Genomic DNA, 20,382 nt, shown 5'->3' on the forward strand with positions numbered 1-20,382 from the left:
CTATTATTTGTTAGCTTCACTCAAGTGGTATAATTTTTAATTAAATTGGCAAACGTGAAAAATGTGAGGACAATTAATTATTCTCACAGCACGTAACGTATTCTCTAAAACGTTCTTATATATCGAAACAATGAAAAACAACATTAGAAAAAGATAAATATCACTGTATTAATATACTGTTAAAAATAACAAATTTCCAACTCGAACATTGTTCAGGAATGGTGGTTGTGAATTGAGATAAATTTCAAAAGTTGTCTAGAGAGTTAACTTTAAAAATATTAATTCTTCTGATGGTAAACTTCAAATCTTTTCAGTGTTTCCGAGTATATTAAAAGTACACTCTGAAAAAAAAAACGCAGTAAAATCTACCTGAAAAATCACGTAAGTGATTGATCTGAAGAAAATCTGCCATTTTACGTGACTTTAGTAACTTTTACCTAATCTCCACGTACGATTCACTGTCAGTTCAGTCGGTCAAATTAGAATGTAGATAGTTTCAGCGCGTTAGTATTTGTGTGTTTTGACTTTGCTAGTGTTTGTGCGGCTGTGGTTTGAAGTTTCCGACAACGGTATTTACGTGAATTTTTAGTATGCAAAAAAGTAATATTGCTAATTTAATATTGGTGAACACGCAATATAAGTAGCCAAAATAGTATTCAGAAGAAACATATAAATCTTTCGAATTTTCAGCGAGTACTTTGTTCGTTGGTGGATTCTTCCCGAACCTCCTGAATGATTGGAATCGTCAACAGTCAGTCTCGAGCGGAACACCTCCTGCGCCGGTTGGCAGTTGTTCCGGCCATTCATGTTCTCCTGTCGGAAGTGTTCATTTTGAGCAAGTAATCATTTACTAATTGATATTTTGAAAATAAATTTCATTTTTTATACACGCTGTGTATTCTATTCACTTGAATTTCACGCAGATTCCCCCTGAATAACTCGTAAATAGTACGTGAAAATCATGTGGGGTTTAAGCGTTCTGTTTACGATTTCACCTAAATATCACGTGAAAAAGGTACGTGAAAATCAGGTAATAATTACCTGACCAACACGTAGGTGATTGACAATGAAGTTGACACTAACACACTGACACATGGTCGGCTTTCGAGAAATCGGCAAAAATTACGTGAAAAGAAGGTGGACGAGAATCAGCCACTTTTCCCGGTAAATTTTACGTCCATTCTTTTCAGAGTGTATATATACAGACCCGTCCGATTTTGGTAACACACTCGAACTTTTTTTGTTGCCTACCCGGTCTCATAAATATGGAAAAGTCTTAAATAGAATGGGCTGACAACAAATTGATAGAATGATTATTTTGTTCGGGGTTATTTAAAAACAATGCCGTTGAGCGCCAAAGCTCTTTATATTAGAAGCTGCTGTTTAATTGGTAAAATATCTTTACCGAAGTTGTATAACACTTATTTTTTATTTTTTGTTTCGACCGTTTCACGAAGTAGCAAGAAATGTTTCAACTGTTGGTTTTTATTCTACAGTTGTCCCAGAACTGAGACCATCCAAATTTTGTTTAATCACGGCACCATGTAGATATATTTTCAAAATAATCAAGAAATATCTTAACGATCAAAGACGGCCTATGGTCCGTGTTTGCACGAAATCAGTTTTATTTTAGTTAGTTGGTTCGTCAGGAGAGACGTTACCCGGGTTAAGATATAATCTTAATTAACGAGGTGTTTTATAGTACCTTTCACCAGTGCACGTCATGTTTTGTAAATTTAAGCCTGTAGATCTGATAAAGTTCACTACTACAGAAATAGAAAAATGTGTTTATAGTATTTAAAAAGGTCATAGAACCCCGAACAAACAAATGTTTCACTCATTCCAAAAAACGTTATCTATTTCAGAACAACCTACGTTGGCCTTAAATAATCTACTCTTATGTTCTCTGTTGGGTGCTTTGCTAAGGAAATCTCATTCGTTCATTTTAGCTATCCCGAACGTATACTGATAGCGTAAACAAGTGGCAGTTTGCACTTTTTACACATGCTTATTTTGCCGATGAAAGTTAATTTTCAACTTATATTAGAAGTGAACGACATTATATACAATCGATTTTTTTTTATTTTCAAAGTATACATTCCAGGCGCCAAAACTACAAAATAGTTTTTAAGACTTTGGCATAAAACTGTAAGCTAATAAAGTCTTTTGTATGTTTCACAGATTGACTCAATATAATCTATTTGTGATAAAGTCTTCCGGTCGGATTTCCTTTTCTGCTTGCCTAGGATGTGAGTAATATTGAAGCTCATGTCAAGAGGGACGTATAAAATCCGGAAGGACAAAAGCATCCTGACAGCTGTATTGATTGTGTGAAGTGTGGCGTTAAACCTTTTTTCTACTAGTGATGTGATCTTTGATGGCTGCTTGCGTTTTTTTCCATTCCAGCAAACTTTTCGCCCTATTTGTCCTCAGTGAATTCCCTATGGCGCTGCGTTGTCATTTACGCAAACCATGAGTTTATGGCGAGAGAAAAAAGGACCTGATGTAAATGCAAGGTGCGTGCTCTTGTCGATGACCTACTATGGTTGTAGCTTCCCGATCAGAAAGACAAAACAAAAATGTAACAGAGGCTGTTAGTTTGTTATGTGAAAAACCTTTCAGGTTGTGTTTTAATTTTGATCCCGTTAGGTGTTAAAATAACAGAAACCATAACAAAAAATATTCTACTAATTTCAAACCCATATCAAACTTTGTTACTAACGTATCAGCTTTCTAACAAATTTAGATAGCACATAGAACAATGTAATAACAACCATCGTTATAAACAACAGGTTTTGATAATGACGAAAAAATTGTTAGATTTGTTTCAGAACAACTTCATTTCAGGATTTGTTATTATAACTCATTCTGATTCAATTTTGTTATCGAAAGCAAATGGGAAAATGCACAATCGTGTCAAAATAAGTTATTTGTATCTCCCGTTGATATAATTTTGTAATTTTTTAGTTATGTTCTTCTGATCGGGTTATGTTTGTTGGCAAGGTGAACCATATCTAATGTCAAATACGATGAACATCGCTCATGCACTAAGCGAAAAGTCAATCGAATTTGTTTGTATAATACATACATTAAATACGTCCATTATGCACGAATGCCCATTTGAAATTGCTTTTAAACATAAAATTTTATTGCAAGTATGCATATTACAAAGAGAAGCAGAGATGTCTTTCCGCTTAGTTCTATTTAAAAATGTTTTTTTTTTTTTTTTACATTATTACGTACAGTAATAAGTGTAGATGGAAAACCTATTAAAACCACTGGTTCTGACCCAAAACAATGGCAAAAAACGATTGTACAAATTTAAATCGTTTTGGGTGGGAATCATTGCATAAATCTCTTATTTTGCACCATTCAATTCTGAAATTTCAATGCCCCTGCCTTTGCGACAGCAATTTGCACTGTGTACGTAGTATTGCTGATAAGAACTTTTTGCATAATTTGAATAATTTGCTGCCCATCAGCATTTCAATTTACCATGAGAAGTCAACAGGATTTGCCCTAAAGTTCAATAAGGTTTGGAATGTAGTCCAATAGAGTCATATCATTTGCATCGATTTTCTGTCCTGCTTATGTTTGCTTCAGTTTAAAGCCAGCTGACAGTCAGTTTGTATTCTAGCGCGTTCCCTGCGGAGCGAACGACAAACTTTTTCATTAGATTGATGAAACATGCAATTCCTTGTTGACTCGATCGCTCGATAGCACAATGCACGATAAATTCCTGCTGCGAGCCCTGAGAAGTTTAACCTCCTAGAAGGTGAATAGCTAAAGAAAATATTTTCATTTCACGTCAAAAATTTGGAATGCTGTCGCTTTGAATGTTTGACCTTTCGCCGCCTACTAGGAACTGAAATGTCACATCAATCGCGGTTGTCATTGATATTTCATGTCTTTTTATTTAAATTAAAGAGTTGAAATAGCATCCGATGTAACGATTTATTATGATTCAGAGTATGATCTCAATTATGCGGATTAAAAAAATGATGTTGAGAGGTTATGTGAAAGCGCAAAATTAAAAAAAAAAATTTTTTTTGTTGATTTTCAGCTACATTTGGAAGTAACACTGCTATTGAGTTTTTTCGAAAGCATTTGACAGATATGATCAATGACTTTCAGCATTTTTTTTTATTTTACGCGGAATTAATGATTTATTCGTTGATGAAGACTTTAGTGTACTGGTTTTATTGCCGTACTATTTTCAAAAGATATTTCTTACATGAAATTTCTTGAAGATTGACGAAATGTTTTAGTTTGCATCTTCGCCGATGGTGGCGCTGCAAAACCTAACTTTTCAGTCTTACACTTTAGAGAAATGGAGTTTTCAACAAAGTTGTAGATAATGTTGTCACAAAACACTTTGCTAAAGTTTTTTTACTTCTACCTTCTCTTGTCTTCAAAACTCGTTTTTTTTTTGAATATCTGATTGACTGTAGCATTTAGAAGGCGACGAAGAACATTATTCTGCATAGATTTGCACATTATTAAAACACAACTTTGTAGAAGACACAAAAAGGATAGCTTCTAAACCGACCGAGCTATTATTATTCTTTGAGACTTTTTATATATTTAGTACTTCAATTAAACCAGTATTTGGGGAGCAAATAAAAAAAAAATCGAGTTTGAACTTACTTTCGGCAATAACTCGGTTTGTGTAGTAGATATCTTTTTTCTGTCTTATACAAAGTTAGGTGTTTAAATGACCATTGTTGCCTTCTTAATGTTACCGTTTTTCAGATATTCATAAAAATCGAGCTTTTAAGACCTTGTCTGGTACGAATCGTTGTGTGTCCAAAATAACAGAAATAAGATGGAAAAAGTTTTAAGCAAAGTTTCTTGTAACAGCATTATCTACAACTTTGCTGAAGACTCCATTTCTCTAAAGTGTAAGACTGAAAAGTTATGTTTTGCAGCACTACTAACGGCGAAGATACAAACTAAAACTTGTTGTCATTCTTAAAAGTTTTTTATATACTAAATATCTTTTGAAGAGAGTATGTCAACAAAACCAGTATTTGAAGAGTAAATGTGATGTAGACTGCATGAGTAATATTTTTTGATTTTCAATTTAACCGTTATGTGCTCGACAAGAAATCCGGATACCTTTTTAGGTTTCATAAGACGAAATTCCATACTTCAAATAAAAAAAATCGAGTTTGAACTTACTTTCGGCAATAACTCGGTTTGTGTAGTAGATATCTTTTTTCTGTCTTCTACAAAGTTAGGTGTTTAAATGACCATTGTTGCCTTCTTAATGTTACCGTTTTTCAGATATTCATAAAAATCGAGCTTTTAAGAACTAGTCTGGTACGAATCGTTGTGTGTCAAAAATAACAGAAATAAGATGGAAAAAGTTTTAAGCGAAGTTTCTTGTAACAGCATTATTTACAACTTTGCTGAAGACTCCATTTCTCTAAAGTGTAAGACTGAAAAGTTATGTTTTGCAGCACTACTAACGGCGAAGATACAAACTAAAACTTGTTGTCATTCTTAACAGTTTTTTATATACTAAATATCTTTTGAAGAGAGTATGTCAACAAAACCAGTATTTGAAGAGTAAATGTGATGTAGACTGCATGAGTAATATTTTTTGATTTTCAATTTAACCGTTATGTGCTCGACAAGAAATCCGGATACCTTTTTAGGTTTCATAAGACGAAATTCCATACTTCACTGCAATCAAAAGTGATAAGACTCTGTGACATCTCAAAGGTCATTAACTTTTGATGATTTTAGTTTTTATATAGTAACAAGGGTGTCAATGGGGGAGAGGGAGTTTTACCTCTTACATGCCCGACTGGGTACCAGGGTACCCACGATTTGAAATTCTTGTAACTTTGACAATTTTCATTAGATTTCGATTATTTTAACACCAGAAGAATCAGTAGCTTCTCTACTTTAAAACCTAAGCTTCTAGCAGCCATATAAACAATAAAATAAATAAATTGACCGAAAACCTCGTCATATGAGCAGTTTCGAAATAAAAACTATACCCAGAGACCTGAAAACGACCACAGAGGCCATTTTTGAATCCAAAATGTTGGCTTCGGGTGTGTGGATGAGAACCAAAATTTGCCGAATACCATCGAATATGAGTATTTCCCGAGTCGGGATGATGCCCCGGCGCTGGCAATGCCCTGTTATATAATTTTTTGCCTACTGCTGATCATTGTGTATTCTCCTCAGAAACCTCTAGAGTGCAGGAGAACATCTTGCAGTGCGAAAACAACTGCTCTCACACTAAAGAGCAAATCAACGCACATGCTGGAAGAGAACGGCGGACGACTTTTATCTGGTGAGCTTCCTGAAAGCACCGCGGTGAAATCTGAAATCACTCTCGTGCGAGACAATGAACTATGGTGTACTTTCTCACACGTATGGACATTTGATTGGGACACGGTTATATGGGAAAAAAGCGATGGTGTTATTTTTTTCGCTCCCATGCACTTTTCGTGTTCCTTATGGGTCCTATAACAACTGTGTAACTTTTCAGATCGATCGGTGAAACGCCCGATTTGCGCCCGATTTTTAGAGCTTCCATACGATTTTATATGGGAAAAACCACTTTTTCCAAACTTTTTCTATACAGATGTCCAGTTGGCTCCTAAAAATATATAAATACATGATATCTATAGGAAATTTTCCTGGAAAAAACTCTACTGAAGACCGCAAGACGCTGCCTTGCTTGTGAAAAGAGATACTTACCCCAGACTGATTGAATATCTGACGAACAGCTCACCATTGAATTTTACTAGCAATACTGCTGCAGCATGCTGCTGTTGCAAATTCAACCATGTGATGGGAAATGATATCGCTTAAATTTATCTTGGAGGCTTCCCCGAAGGTACTATGAGCAAAAATCACACTTTGAAAATTAATTCCACGCGAAATTATTTCTCATACTCAATCAAGTTTGCAATAGCAGCAGTGTTGCTGGAAAATTTCAATGGTGAGCCGTTCGCCATACATTCAATCAGTTTGGGGTGAATAGCTGTTTCTACAAGCATCGTAGCGCCTTACGGTTTTCAGAAGAGTTTTTCCCAGGAAAATTTCCTACAAATATCATGTATCCATATATTTTTAGGAGGCAACTGGACATTTATTGAGAATAAGTTTTGAAAAAGTGGATTTTCCCATATAAAATCGTATGGAAACTTAAAAAATCGGGCGCAAATCGGGCGTTTCACCGATCGATCTGGAAAGGTACACAGTTGTTATGGGACCTATAAGGAACACGGAAAGTGCATGGGAGCGAACATTTATTTATCTGCGGTGCGTTTTACAGCTTGTTTGGCAGAAGAGGAGAATAGATTGGGAGAAAAAAATAGACTGCGTTGCTCGTGCCGGCCGAGTTTACTCTGGTAGAATTCGTTTTCGCGGGGTAGCTACACGAGGACTACACTTTTGCCCGGTAGGTTGTTTTTCACTTTCGGGACTACCCGCCAGTTGACACTGTGGTGTACTTCTGCGTTTTCTCTGTGGAGTGATTCACTCCTCTTGTTTCTATCAGATGTGGGGTTAGCTGGAAGTGTGTTTGTCTCTCTGGAAGTTGGTTTGACACTTTTGAGTGGGAAAAGAAGCAGTGTGGTGGAAGCATTTGCTACACGCAGGCACATACTGAAAGGGAAGTGCGCGGTGAATTTTTTCTCCGCTCTTTCCACATACTGAGAAGAATGACAAGCATGCTGCTGATTCGAGTTTTGACCAAGAAGTACTTACTTTACTCACTTTACTTTAACGGCGACAGATTGATTATCGATTTTATACCGAATCCAGAATACGTCGCCATGTCACCCGGTCTTGGGCTGCTATTCTCCAATCTTTCCTGACACCTATTTCGCGGGCATCCTCGTCGACATCACACATCCAACGAGTGCGGGGCCTACCTCGAAGTCGACGGCCTCTATCGGGATTTTTGCTGAAGCTGTGGCTAACATGTGAACTCTAGCGCGGTTTTTTTCATCCGTCGCTCGCTGGCACTCAGCGTCAAACCACTCATTGGACGTGGCCTGCGCAGATGTACCCAACACTTCTCCCGCTGATCCCGCTCATTGCTCATTCAAGCTACCTCCAACTTGATCCTCCATCCACTCATCAAGCTTCTGCAGGTACTCTGTAGTCACTTCTCTAGTTGGTAGCCGCTGGGTGTTCAACTATATCCTCCTTGTCATCCTGGATTTCAAGACGTTGGACAACCGGGCGCGAATCTTGGATACCACGAGATAATGATCCGAGTCAACGTTTGGTCCTCTAAATGGCTTCACGTCTGTAACGGCTGAAAAGGTCCGACCAGCAATCAGAACATGGTCGATTTGAAGACAGGCCTCTCCATTCGGGTGCCTCCAGGTGTGCGTACATGTTTTCCAGCGTGCAAAATAAGTGTTACAGATAGCCATATCTCTGGCTGCAGCGAAATTGACAAGCCTCAGGCCGTTGTCGTTCGTAGTAGAGTGGAGGCTTTCTCTACCATTCACAAATCAGAAAAAGTTCTTATGCCCGATTTGCATCCCCGATGACGATCTTGATGTCGTGTCCTGGGCACTCATTATACGTCTTTACCAGGAGCACATAGAACTCCTCCTTCTCTTCATCGATTTTATCATTGGTCGGTGTGTATACATTTATTAGGCTGTAGTTGAAAAATTTGCCCTTAATTTTCAACACGCAAATATGGTCACTGATCGGCCTCCATCTAATGACACACTTCATCTGTTTCCCTATGAGCACGAAACCGACTCCCTTTTCCGCTTTCACGCCGCCACTGTAGATGTGGATGTGGTACTTAAACGAAGTGCCCGCAATAGGATCTACTGCCCGGAATTCACGTTCTCCCGTTTCCGGACACCTCACCTCCTGTATCGTACCTCCATATCCACCTTCTGCAGCTCTCTCTGCACGTGCCGGTTCGAATAGACTCCTTACATTCCAAGTAACAAGTTTTCAACAATCGTTGTCGTTTTTCGTTCGCGGGGCTGCTGTCTTAGATATAACTGACGAGGCATCGTGTTTCGAGACTCAGCCGCCCGCTCCGAGTCAGACGCTGTTGTACGCCGCCCCTCACATGAGGATACAGCCGCGTACGATCCTTCTTCCCAGTCAGCATACGACCATAGTTTCAACCGAGGGTTGGATACCCGATCTCCGCTAAGGTACTCGTATCCCGGTCGGCACCTTGTGAAGGTTAGGATAGGAGTTATCGGACAGAGGTAGATGACCACAATAGGGTCTCAAGTGACACATGCTCAGCCATTTACCAACCTTGACCGAGGAGCATGTTGTTGTATTTTTCCTCCAACAAACATAAATAAACATAAATTGGAGACCATGGCGACAAGAAGGTGTGCACACGGCGGAGCTTAGGACGGCGCGATTGCGCCTGCCGTGTAGACGAGCGAAGGTGGTTTCAAGAAGCTACTTACAATTCACAATTTATTATCGAATTATTAGAATTGTTATTGTTTTATTTTAATTGTGGAAAAGTAAAAAAAAAGTATTAAAAGTAGTCTGTTAAGTAATGATAATCAACAAGCCTGCCTTTTTTCTGTTTCTTGGAAATAACATTGCGAGAATAATTTCACCCCTACTGAGAAATATCTCTTCAAGGTTAAAAGCGCTCTTTTTGATTCTATCCACGTGTAGGAATATCTACTTTTCGGCTCGGAAAGGAATTCCAGAATCACGATTAAATTGCGTTGGTAAGAGGAAAACCGGAAGAATGGCGTTATTCCATGTTATCGATTCACCAACGGCTAGCCGACCGGGAAACGCAGGAGGAAACGACAAGAAAATTCTATGAGGTGGTTGTAGCCAAAAGTTAGTTATTTACTAATGTGAGTTACTTACTATACAAGTTAAGCTTATTATATGAAAGTTTGCGCTACGACTATAACTGCCACGAGTTAACCCATACACTTCCTTTTTTTATCGGATTTCGTAAATTTCCGAACCAATGTGGTGGTTTCCAACTTTCGTTTGTTTTTGTTCGGTTTATTGGGCTGGCATCTCTCGACTTGTGAGCCTAGCGTCTTTGGCCGGTGTCAGTTTGGTATGTGAGCTACAGTTGACCGTTAGTTGGTATCACTTATTTGCACTATCGACATTGGGTGAGATATTTCATGGTTGTGTGATATTGAACAGTCTGGTTCACCAACCACCGTAATAGAACGATCTAAAGTTTCTATCATTTTTTAAAATTACAACTGTTGTGAACAAAAAGTCATATTAGATATTGCAGTTCGGAACAACACCACAAACTATCAGTTTTACCGAAGAAATTGTTTTCGAGCTAAAAATTATTATTACTTTAGTTTAACTCTTTCGATCTAAACGATTAGACTTTTTGTGAGAATTTTTATTTAGTTGGTCATTAGTTTTTCCATATTTGCCGCTCGTTTAAGAGTTTATCATCAAATTAAAAAAATCTGAAAATCTCATTTTTCTCTTGAAGGAACTATAATTCTGTATTACGAGATACAAAACCAAATTTAAAACTATCGTAGTTCTATGCGGCCGTGTATCGAACACCTCCCTTCTATTTTTCTGTCATACCAGATGAATAAAGCAAATATTGATGAGTTTTCATGCCGACCGGCTGAAACCGTGGGGCGGCATAAGCACAAACAAAGTTGATGAAAAAATCGATTGAAAATATGTTTTCAATTCAAGCCACCACACATGGCCATTAGCTTCTGACAGTTCAGTGATGGACGTTGTTATACATATACACATCTCTAATTGGTTTGATTTGTTTGTGAAGAACGATCATAACGGAACAGTGGAAAATCGTTTTAATTGACTGAATGACGACTGGGTGGTTAAAGTTGAACCCTCTTGTCGTTGCTTACAATACAATGAAATGGATTGGAATACAATTGGAACGATTGGAATTTGTATATTTTGTTTTCCAGGTTGACTTTGAATCCCATAAGGTGGTGTCCTTAATGTTGGTGTAAGTTTCTGTTTGTTAGATTAGATTGAAAATTAACGTTGAAAACGTGAACTTATATATTTAAAATATGTGAAATTTCTATACACAGACAAGGTTACGAGGAGTTAAATGAAAGAATTTATTCTGCACTGTTGGCTGAAAATATTTACCTTTGGTCAATGAACGGCTTCGTATTATACCATAAAAATAGACTGAATAATTTACGCAGTAAATTACTTATACACGTGAAGGTGTCTTTCGTTATATATGCAGACATTCATTTTGCTTTCCAACGATGGGTACCTGCATCATTCCAGAATCGGTCAATTGAATTAGAACTGATTTGATGGAAATGGCTGTTTAGCTGCTAGTCAAAATGGGTTTATTCAAAGCTAGGTAAAAGGGATTTATTCTACCAAAAGCATCGAACCGTATGACTCGGGACCTAATTTAATTTGGAGGGACTCTCCTCCCTCAATGGTTATTCATCAGCCATTCCGATCGATCTTTTGTAACGGTACGAAGTATAACCGTTTAAAAAACCAGACAGTCAGTGATAATTCAACTTAGTGGTCAAATTTGATAAAATTTACATCTTAATGGAGAGTGTGCCAAGTCACGGCTTTCCCGAAATGTCCTGTTTCGTAAAAGGAAAATCGAAGTTGGAAAGTACAAAAGCAAAGCAAAGCCTTGGTGCCACTTTCCGATTCGGAACTTGACCTTCTGTTTGTTATACATAGATTTCGCAGCCAACTGTTTAGTGTACAGGACAATTGCGGGGCTACGATCCAACTGACACTAACAGTCTCACTCGAACCTACGACGACTGGCTTGTTAGGACAGCATATTACCTCGAGACCATCTGGGAGAGTTGGAAAGTGCATCATGCTTATTTATCTGTCATGCACAAATGCGAACGATTCTAAAATTTAGTACAGACTTGATAATTGATGTCACGTAGCTTGGAGCTAGTTTAATTTTAGTTGAATTTCTAAATAAAAATAACTAACTGGGCGAAAAAAAGCTCTTTAGAAAGCATTTGATACTAATTGTCTTCCAAGCACAATAAACCATCCTATATTTTGTTGGGAATCCATATACAGCCACAACAATATAAGCCCGTCATTAGATTGCTGCATTGAAGCATTGCTAAAAGGCCGGAATATTTTTTCGTTGTTTTAATGGGGACGGGACACGAGGCATATGGACGCTAGGCATATGGATGTTAGGCATAGTATGCTAGGCATACAGACGCGAGGCATAATGGATGTGAGGCATAATGGATACGAGGCATACTGCCACAAGGCATAACGGACGCGAGGCCGAATGGACGCGAGGCCGAATAGACGCGAGGCCGAATGGACACGAGGCCGATTGGACGCGAGGCCGAATGGACGCGAGGCCGAATGGACGCGAGGCCGAATGGACGCGAGGCCGAATGGACGCGAGGCCGAATGGACGCAGGCCGAATGCGATGTTGTACGATCGCATGAGATCCAATTATGTAGTTCAGGTGTTATTATATTCCTAAAGAGTTTAAGTTGGGTATAATACCTTTCTTGAAATCATGCGGCGAAGACGCATAATCGAGGGCAAGGAAACGAGGCGGCACTAAGCCGCCGTGGTTTCCGCAGTCCGAGCCGGCCGCCGACCCGCCGTCGGAAGCGGCGGCCTCTCGCACCCAAACGACTGATCTACTGGTTTGCTAGGTCTACTCAAACAGAGTTTTCTTCCCTTAGTTAAGTCCGAACGAGCGGTAGCGAGTAAGGACAGCATTCGCTCAGACAGCGAGTCGGCCGAAGGCCGCGAGTGTATTGCTTTTCAAATGACACTTTGAAGCGAAATACATGTTATCGAATGCTGTGTTGATGATGACGATAATAACACATTCCATATCACTTCCCCTTGGCCTTGTGTCCTTTCGGCCTCGCGTCCGTTCGGCCTCGCGTCCATTCGGCCTCGCGTCCATTCGGCCTCGCGTCCATTCGGCCTCGCGTCCATTCGGCCTCGCGTCCATTCGGCCTCGCGTCCATATGCCTCGTGTCCGTATGCCTGCCGTCCATTATGCCTAGCGTACTATGCCTCGCGTCCGTATGCCTCGCGTCTGTATGCTTAACGGGGTGTCATCGTTTTAATAACTTCGTCTTTCTTCAGTAGGTTTTTATGATAACCTGCGAGCGAATATAGTTCGGCTCGTTAGTTAGACTCTAGCAACATTAATTGCTTATGGCACAGAGCAAAATGTTTTCCAATGAAGCTATGCTAACTCATTTTCCCGCTTCGCTTGCCACGAAGCACTTGTTCAGTTCAATAAAAATCGCTCAATTAATAGAGCAAAAAAATCAACCCAATCGTCGGTAACGAAGCACTGCAGCATTTCCCGCTAGACACGAACGCACACAGCTGTCAGGTTAGTAGGGTGTTTTGCGTCAAGATAATTTACGACTAAATGGAGTGTACATAGAAAGAGAATTTGCCCTGCCAGCTGCGGCGCCACGAATGCCTTAGTTGCATGCGGAACAAAGAGTGAAAGGATGGAAAGGATGGAGTGCCCTCTGCTTGCACCCCCAAAATGGTAGTTTTATACTCAGCGAAATCTTTAGGGCATAGTCGTTTGCTAGGGATAGTATTTGAGGCACCATAAAAAAGTACAATTTTTGGCTATTATAACAAAAACAGAAAAATACGTCGAAAAACGAAGATAACAAAGCGCAACAAAATATGAGAAAATCAAAATACATCGAAGTATCAATGTTTTTTGACAAAAATACACATAGATAACAGCGTAAAATTCTAAGCAAAAAAAAAACCAAAAATCTTGAGCAGCCGTTCTCTTGTCACCTCGTACACCATCAGATCGTGCATCATCTAACAACGCGCACATCCACCGAGTGCGCGACTTACCACGGAGTCGACTTTATGGTTCCCTGCCGATAGTTTTGGCGGCTCTCTCGTCAAGCATTTTGGCTACATGTTCAGCCCACAGAAGCTTGCCCCGCTGTATCACCTTCACTATATCAGCATGTGTGCACACTAGAGTGGCCATATTTTATATGGCCGTTTTTGAAACTATCGATCTCACTGAGCGCCGGGCTGAAAAAGTTTCCTTTTGACCTCTACAATAAGCCACGAAAATTTGAAGTTGATCGGAGTTCATTTAATGGACCCACAAAGCGCTTATATTTAAGAAATCGATTTACATGAAAATCGTACGGAGTTTTTTCTTTTTTTAACATATATCTCTCGATAAACGTATTCAAATACACTTGTATTGTCATATGTCATAGTAATATTATCACCCTAATTTAAGTTTAAAAACATCTATAATTTTTGGTGTTTGTTAAAAAGTTTGTATTTTGAATGAGGTGTGTATTTTAAATAAAATAAATCAAAAACATGCAATATAAACTGAAATTCGTCTTAACTATGTGTTGAAACACGGTTAAAATTTTTCATAAATTAGGTATTGAAACCAAAAATGGCCAACTTCATGCCACCATTTTGAATGCATAAGACTCGGTAACAGTTAATGCGTCACCTGTGAAAACGCTATTGCATGTTTGCTGCGGTGAAGCAAACATAAAATAGCGTTTCCACAGGGAATGCTTCATCTATTTCCGAGTCTTGTGCTACTAAAAATTCGAAGTGGTGATTTGGAATTGGCTGTTTGTGGTTTCAGTACCGTTTCACCTTAAGGACCATTCGCTTTTAATCGCCTGATCATTTTTTGGTTGATTTCAAACGGGGTATCAAGCCAATCCAACTTATTCTGGGCTTAAATACCACAAACGTTTCTTCATCTTTTCAGTTACAGCGTCTGAGACGACTATCAATTTCGGCATAAGCGAAAGAATCACCTTGAAAGTTTATAACTTGATTAATACATTAGAAAGCACTCGTACATCCGAAAAACACCTGAATGTGGAGTTTGACTATCAACAGGGACATGTCTTGAATGCAATTTATGGTCAATGATCAGAACTTTTGGATCACTGAAGCTGTGAGTGAGTTGATTGACTGTGAATGAGTTGATTTCGTTTGATGATCTTGTAAAACGGTTAAAGAAGAGTGTTTAAGGTCCGATACCTTTGCCATGTATTATTTTTTGCATAAAAGTTCATAAAAATGAAGAGGACAAGTAATATTGGTTAGTTTTCGAAACTGTTCCGAAATATTTGAATTCACTAGTGTATTATGAACTTCTTAGGCGATATTCTTCTTAGCCGTAGCTCGAATCAATTTTAAGCGCACCCAAGAACTTTGCACTTTCATCGACACTCATGATGAAGTCATATTTGGTAAAATTCACCGTCTTAGTGCTTTCAGATCACTAGTACTGAACTGTTTCATAGAATAATAATAATAATAATACTAAAAATAACATTTAATCCATACAAAAAGTTCTTGATATTTTAAATAATTTTCTTCACCAATCCGATTGTGGCGGTTCACTTCACGCAGTTGCTGCAATGAAGTACGATTAAGGATATAATCACTAAATGGTAGTTTCAAAACCTCTAACGAATATGAGAGGACATTCATTTATTACGTAACGTACTAAGAAGAAGGGGATATTCAACGAAGAGTTTCAATGCGCGAGACCCCCATGGGGTGGTAGGTGTTCAAAATTGCTATCATTTTGCGTTACGTAATATGTGGATGTCCCTAATGATATGATTTTATAATTAAAGAGTATTTCTACGCAAAATACACAACTATTTCAAGAAACTAAGGCAAAATACTTCAAAAAGAGATAAAAAACAACAGTTCTTATGAGAATCAATTTTTTTTTATTTTAAGCGTTTTGTGGGTCCATTAAATGAGCTCGGATCAACTTCAAATTTTCATGGCTTATTTTTGGAGTTAAAAGGAAACTTTTTCCGCCCGGCGCTCATCGAAATGGCATGATGTTACAAAAATGGCCACTCTAGTGCACACCTGGTACAACTAGTGATTAGTTCGCCTGCGCTACACTCTCTCTTCCAATTTACCATCAAGTATCGATCGGAAAACTTTACGCTCAAAAACTACGAGCACTCGTCAATCAGCTTCCTTTAGCGTCCATGCTTTGGGAGGATCAACGTAGTTTGCAAACTACGGGATCTTAGCTGTTTACGTAGTCCGTAGAAGGCCCTGTACGCAGCTGCAACTCGTCGTTACGCCGCCACTCTAGTTCTCCGGAGTTTGACCCCGGATCTCCTGAATCGTTTCGACTCCTTGCCGCTGTAGTTCACGAGCAAACAAACCAGCTCGCGCCGGTTCATTGAGAATGCTTTAAGTACCCCACTTCCAATCGGTTACCGTTTTCTGTTTCCATGTTCGTAGCCTAGGTCTTTGTTGGTTGTTCTGTTCCGAATTTGCAATTTCGTTGTTCGTGGTAAGGAGAGATTTCGGTATGCTACTTTACCAGGGTCGCGATACCTACTTCCTGCTGGTGGAGCTGTTTCAGTCGCTCGCTCCGGTTCAGGCGCTGTTGTACGATGCCCTTAACATGGATGACACAGTTAATGATTCATATTTTTCACCTGTTACCGATGTTTTGTTGCTAAATAAATGAATAAATCGACTCAGAACCATGAGCTCAAGCTCTTCTGTAATTCGCATTCCTGTGAGTATGGTGGACCAAGCAATTTCAAAAACGCATCAAAAGCTCTGACTCCAACGCGAACGGGAATCGTGCGCCTCCTTTCACTATTGAATCGATGGAGACGCCAAGTAAATCGTTCTAGCGAACGAGCTTAGGGGGAAATTTGGATCTAGAGCTCGATAGTAATATTCTAGAGAAAAAAAATGCTTCTGCAAAGTTGTTACACATGATAGAGCGCACATTTTCCTGTAATCAAAAATTAGGATGACCCAATTTTTCAATGAAATCCAGCATTTAACTCTCTTATCTTTGCAAATAAAGTTGAACAAAGTTCGACAATGTTGTATCCCTGTCAATTTTGCGTAACATGTTTATCTATTTCTTTTAAAATACACAAAGGTTGCTTTTTACGCGGATTCCGGAATTTACGCAGTTTTTTTTTACGCGGATTCAGGAATTTACGAGGTATTTTTTTTGCGCGGATTCCGGTTTTTCTATACTCGGATTGCAGAATTTACGCGGTTTTTTTACACGGATTCCGGAATTTACCCTGTTTTTTTACGCGGAATCCTGGAATTTACGCGTTTATTTACGCGTTTTTTTTTTACGCGGCACGTATCCCCCGCGTAAAAAGCGACTTTAGTGTAATCGATATAGAGCTATTTTATTAAATCCCTAAAGCTCAAACTGTTACCTTTTCTGATGCCAACCTTGGAATTTTTTGCTGTAATTATTGGAACGCTGAATTAAGCTCCTTAAGCTCCTAAAGCTCCTTAAGCCTTCACAAACTGTTTCATTGAACCTAGTTTTAGGCCCTAGTAGAGGCAGCATCAATATTTTCTGTGAATCAACTTATGCCGTGTATTTGACGTTATACTGTTTTTTGATAATCTCGTCACGTGAAGACCATTTTTTTGACAAAATGATTCTTTTCGTCTCTGCCATACCAAAAACAGAGGAAACAAGGAAATTTTCAGTTACCGCCTTGCAGTCCCTTTAAACAACCATCCAGCAATCAACCATCTAAAAATCTCCAATTCATATTCATGTATTTTAGAGAATACAACAGCAATTTTGTACTGAGATAATTCTCTCTGAGTAGCTTAAAATGCGCAACAGGAATTAATGGCACTTTGTTCCTCTTATGCAACAGGACACCCTTTAAGCTCTTCGAAGAGCTGTCAATGAAAAGACGCCATTCAACTGCATTATGAACGACTTCGATTTTTCGAACAATACACGAGCATTATGGTAATAGCACAGCCCGTTTTCATAGGTGTAGAACGCGGAAAACTTATCATGGCGCCTTATTTGATTGCAGATATTAACGTCTTCGCCCACCAGCTTCAACTGTTTCCGCATTCTACACGAGTTTTTGACAATATTTTGTTCCTCGTTTTACAATCTTCATCTTTCCATTGTATTTCTGTTGACAGCTACTCCGGAACTGTCATTTTCAGTAAATATTGTCGCGGTAAGTACACCTGCACATGACTTACATTAGCATACACATGCGCCTTTTACACTTTTCATTTCGACGACACGGATGACATCATTGCCTTTTCTATTCACACTCTAAAGAACTAGCCTGGTTTTTGAAAGCCGTGTTCGAAGAGCTTAATGCAGTGGCTCTCAACCTTTTTGGTGTCTCGACTCCTTTCGCTAAGCACAAAGAGCTCCGCGACCGTCCTGCCGTCCTGCACGTATAATTTATGTCCTGACTTGGTCTTAATTTGCAGAAAGGTTGAAAATCCGCTCTCACAGAAGTTTATGGAGAGAATTTTTTTTTCGCCTGTAAAATTTACCAAGGGCTTCGCGGCCCCCCGAAATGAGCTTGACGGCTCCATCGATTCAACAGCGAAAGGAGGTACACGATTAACGTTAGCGTTGGAGTGCTTGGGAGCTTTTGTCGCGTAACTGAAATGGCAATCAAAACTCACAGACACGAGTGAATAGCTATTATCTTTCTATTTTTCTCAGTTTAGGATTAGGGCCGCACCCGTAGTTTTTTTGTAATGATTTAGTAAAATAGCTCTATATCGGTTATTTTGAAAGATAGAAAAAACTTTCCTCTACAATGTTACGCAAAATTGACGGGGCTAATACATTGTAGAACATCGTTTAACTTTATCAATAAAAATAAGAAATATAGATGCACGACTTAACCGAAAATTTGGGTCATTCTAATTTGAGAAAAATGTGCGCTCCATCATATGTAACAACTTGGAGGATAAAAGTCTTTCTATAGAATACTACTATTGAGCTCTTGATCCGAAATTCCCCCCAAACTCGATCCCTAGCAGGCTATCGAATAAATAACTTAGCGTCTCCACCAGTTCAACAGTAAAAGGAGGCGCACAACCGCGTGTGAGTGGGTGGGAGCTTTTATCGCGTAACTGAAATAACTATAATCTTTCATTTTTTCCAGTCTAGAGCAAAACCTGTGTTGACCAGTGTAATCCTTGAAAATGAAGTTTCGAGTATCAAAAAGTTTATCAAGGCTTCAGGAATAAACAATCCTTTTACGAGACCAAAAAAAAATGCAAAAAAAAGAATAGAATATTTTATGCGGATAATCCCAGTAATTTACATTCAACTCGGACATGTCCTAAACATCTCGCAAATGACAGAAAAGGAGACGCTTAATGCGTTGCATCTGTCATTTGACGGATAAATCCCCCAACGCGTCATATCATTTGTGCGTTATTTGGTGACGGTACTTGTTTTGACAATGAAGAAATTATTCAGTGCAATTTCGTATTTGTGCTAGTTTCGTGGGCTGTTTTCGGAGAATTTGAATTAAAGATATGAAATAGTCCCCCCTCCAGTCTTCCCCTTCCTAGCTTGTTCTCCATGTTTCTCCACATAATTATGTTATGTATGAATATGAAACTATTGTATTCATTTGAAATAATAAATTTGAACGGAAACAAATCACTGCGAAAAATCTAGTTCCAATTTACAGAACAACACTCCTGTTACGACCCCTCGGTCGGCGAACCTAATGAAAGCCTATACCTGTAAAATTCAACCCTGCTTCACACGGGCGAAGTGCATACAAACCCGCTCGACATCGAGAAACATAACAGCTTCCGATCATCATTAACAGCGCTTGATCATCGTAGAAGAAAGGAAGAATACCAACTGAGTGTGACGTGCGGCTCTTAAAAAATTTTTCAATAATCATATTCTACTTAAATTTACATAACTTAAGCTTAAAGGCTAATTAATATTTCAACTATTTGGTGTGCAACGATTGATTTAAAACTGTCTGAAATATATACTTGATATTTAATACGATATCTAAGTTAACCTTAAAATCTGCCACATGCATTTGCAATTACTTCTGCATAACGCGCTGCAACTTTTAGTTAGCTAGTTAAGTACAGGTGCAAGTGCTCTACAGCCAGTGAAAGTACGGCTTTGTGGAAGATTACGCGTACATTATCACTACGAAAAGGCACAATTTATTGAGAAGGGAATCAGAAGTGAAAGGGATAAATAAACAGGATTAAGAACACTAAACGTAAGTGATTTTGCTTCTCATAATTGAAACCAAACCTGTTTAAATTTAGAATGTTGCAGGAAGTTTATAATGCACATTTATTGTTATTCATAAATTCGGACTGTTCTTTTTTCTACTTCTCGTTAGCCTAACGCCAACACCCCCATACAACCCCTCCTTCTCCTAGCTAAATCCGACTTCGATAAAATGATCGTATTTCATATTATAGTTATTCAAAATTTTAAATAGAAGCTGTAAAAACTGAAAATTACTCCGGATCGACTCTAATTCTGGAAAGGAAACTGTAAAACAAGCCTTAAACGTTAGATTGAATCCAGGGTAATCATA

General features: G+C 38.7%; 1 protein-coding gene across 1 annotated transcript in view; it reads right to left on the bottom strand.

The window, feature by feature from the left end:
• The window catches only part of LOC129720210 (small conductance calcium-activated potassium channel protein-like), a 161,995-nt gene that overhangs the window by 13,211 nt on the left and 128,402 nt on the right, over positions 1–20,382 (bottom strand). The window lies entirely within an intron of this gene.

This window comes from Wyeomyia smithii, chromosome 2, assembly GCF_029784165.1.
Source record: "Wyeomyia smithii strain HCP4-BCI-WySm-NY-G18 chromosome 2, ASM2978416v1, whole genome shotgun sequence".
NCBI lineage: Eukaryota > Metazoa > Arthropoda > Insecta > Diptera > Culicidae > Wyeomyia > Wyeomyia smithii.